This window comes from Humulus lupulus, chromosome 9, assembly GCF_963169125.1.
Source record: "Humulus lupulus chromosome 9, drHumLupu1.1, whole genome shotgun sequence".
NCBI classification, from domain to species: Eukaryota; Viridiplantae; Streptophyta; class Magnoliopsida; order Rosales; family Cannabaceae; genus Humulus; species Humulus lupulus.
The window spans coordinates 63,141,312-63,144,731 of record NC_084801.1 but is presented as its reverse complement, the minus strand read 5'-3'; positions in this window follow the sequence as shown (position 1 = coordinate 63,144,731).

The window sequence follows — 3,420 nt, the reverse complement described above, 5'->3', positions numbered from 1 at the left end:
TATATGGTGTGTTGTACTATATGTATTGTTTATGTCTATTATGTCATACCTATGATTATGACTGATCGGTAAGAGGTGGGAGCGGCAAGAGCCGGGAGCGGCAAGTGCCAGGATCGGCAAGAGTTGGGAGAGACAAGGGCCGGGAGCGGAAAAATTCAGGAGAGGCAAGAGCCGGGATCGACAAGAGCCGGGATCGACAAGAGCCGGGAACGGAAAGAGCCGAGAGCGGCAAGAGCTGGGAGTGGCAAAATTTGGGAGAGGCAAGAGTCGGGATCGGCAAGGGGCCCGGAATGGTGTTGAGCATGCAGAGTGGAAAGCCGGGAGCGGCAAGGGGTCGAGAATAGCGTTGAGAATGAGGAGTGCAAGCAGTTAGGGCGAGACCCTCCCAGGATGCTGGAGTCATCCTCTCGGTAAAGACCGCAAACCCAGGGCTTGGTAAAGCACCTGGGACGGCATGGCCACTATGTGTTTAGCCTATAGGCTATTTTTTTATATGCTGTTGTAGTATTGAGCTACTGTGTGAATATACTGTTGTATTATTATGTTGTCATGCTATAGTGCTAATGTGTTATTGCACTGCTGTACTATTAGGCTGTTATGCCATTGTGCTTTTGAGTTGGTCTATATGCTGTGTCGTTGAGCATGCTAGTAGGATCTGGTATCTGTTTATTACTCTAATTGAGTATGGTTTGTTGAGATATATTTTTATTGCATGATGTGGTTGAAGTTCTCTTGCTAGGCCTCGGCTCACGGGTGCTCTGTGGTGCAGGCAAGCGCAAGGAAAGTGGATCGTACAACGATGAGTTAGAGGGCATGGTACGGTGTGTACATGTTTGGCCCACCTGGCCACCACGGCTGGGGCTATTTTAAGGAACGCGTGGTAAACGTTTGGTTTTATCGCTTAGGTTGACTGTACTAAATCTTTGGATTGTAAATGTATTTCAAAACAGTGTTTTGGGATCCCAATGTAAAATTTTTACGAATTTTAATAAAAGACCAACTTTTTATACTTAATGTTTATTAAATGAGTCTTTATTTTTATCCAAACACACTTTCTAATCTTAAACCTCAATTAGCAAGCTAATGGCACATTTATAAATCACTTGGTAATGACTCTAAGGAAGTAGGGCGTTACAACTTGGTATTAGAGCATGATAAGGTTTATGGTTCTTGGAGATTGACCGAACATGTACACTCACTGCCAGAGACAAGCTCGACTCAGGGTTGGTATTAAATGAAATATTTGTTAAACTGCTAATGTAAGTTGCCTTATTTGCTAGAATAGGGAGCATGAGGAATATGTATGTGTTTTGTGGAAATAAGGTTTGATTATTGATGCATGAGCATTGTGGTTTTGCATCGTAGCCATTGAAGCTGTTAAACTGCATTGAATTTCTGTTATAACTTTAAAGCTTGTATGGAAGCGGATTTTAAGTTTAATCATGGGTGTTGGCTGAGTTTATGGGATTGTCTATTGTTTTGTTATGATGTCTAGGTTGTGTGAATTGGGGATAGGCTTGAAGAAAACGCAGGAAAATAGGTTGTTTTATGGGTTTAGAGGCTTGCGTCGCAGCCTTGTTCGTCAAGGGCCGCGACTCGTGTGTGCGTGAAGGCATGGGGAGGCCTCTATTCTTGAGGAGGGCCACGGCCCATGTCTCCCAGCAGGGAGGCATTTTTCCCTTGTTTTGGGGTGCGCCGTGGCCCTTAAGGGGTTGTTCCGCAGCCCTAATTCAATGTATTGGCTGTTTGAAGGTTTTTGGCTTGGGAACCCAAAAGTTAAGGCTCGGGAAGGATTTTACAACCCGGATTTGTATAATCTAAGGTCTCGGAGACTAGAATTATATGCCAAAGTTATTTAATGGATTAGAGCTTGATGGATGGCTATTGTTGATGCGTTGTGACTAGGTCCTACCGCTAAGGCTCAAGATTAGGATCGTGCTTGAGATCGCTTTGGATTGTCATCTCGGGACACCAGGTAAGATAATTGTTTGTATCCGTAGAGCTTTGTGGTGTGTTGTACTGTATGTATTGTTTATGTTTGTTACGTCATACCTACGATTATGACTGATCGGCAAGAGCCGGGAGCGGCAAGAGTCGGGAGCGGTAAGTGCCGGGATCGGCATGAGCCAGGATTGGCAAGATCCAGGAGCGGAAAAAACTGGGAGAGGCAAGAGCTGGGAATGGCAAGGGGCTGGGAACGGTGTTGAGCATGCAGAGTGCAAAGCCAGGAGCTGCAAGGGTCCCGGAATGGTGTTGAGCATGCGGAGTGCAAAGCCGGGAGTGGCAAGGGGCGGGGAACGGTGTTGAGAACGTGGAGTGCAAGCCGTTAGGGCGAGACCCTCCTAGGATGCTGGAGTCATCCTCTCGGTGCAGACCGCAAACCCAGGGCCTGGTAAAGCACCTGAGACAACATGGCCGCTTTGTGTTTAGCCTATAGGCTGTTTTGTTATATGCTGTTGTAGTATTGTGCTCCTGTGTTAATATACTGTTGTATTATTATGTTGTCATGTTATAGTGCTAATGTGTTATTGCACTGCTGTACTATTAGGATGTTATGCCATTGTGCTTTTGAGCTGGTCTAGATGTTGTGTCGTTGAGCATGCTAATAGGATCTAGTATCTGTTTATTGTTCTGATTGAGTATGGTTTGTTGAGATATATTTTTATTGCATGATGTGCTTGAAGTTCTCTTGCTAGGCCTCGGCTCACGGGTGCTCTGTGGTGCAGGTAAGAGCAAGGAAATTGGATCGTACAACCATGAGTTGGAGGGCATGGAGCGGTGTGTACATGTTTGGCCTACCTGGCCACCACGGCTGGGGCTATTTTAAGGAACGCGTGGTAAACTTTTGGTTTTATCGCTTCGGTCGACTGTACTAAATCTTTGGATTGTAAATGTATTTCAAAACAGTGTTTTGGGATCCCAATGTAATATTTTTACGATTTTCAATAAAATTCCAACATTTTATGCTTAATGTTTATTAAATGAGTCAATTAGCGAGCTAATGGCACATTTATAAATCACTTGGTAACGAATCTAAGGAAGTAGGGTGTTACAGAAGTGCAATCTACTAAAACAAAGTTTTTCATGACAGTGGTTTGTTTGGGTTGCTCCCCCATGGTGGGTACTAACTCGAAGACTTGTAAAGGTTGTATTGGATCCCCAGTGAATCCATATAAGGGGGTATGGTAGGGTTTTAAGTTCCTGACTCCCAAGCCCATCTTTTCCAATGCAGGGCGATATAAGATATCTATGGAACTACCATTGTCCATGAGGAATTGATACACTCTCATATTGGCTAGTTGGACGGTCAACACTAGGGGTCGTTTTGGGGGAAATGCACTCCTCGCACCTCTTCCTCTGTGAACATTATCGAATCATTTTCTCCCTTAAAGTTCTTTGGGGGTCGCTACTCTAGGCTTA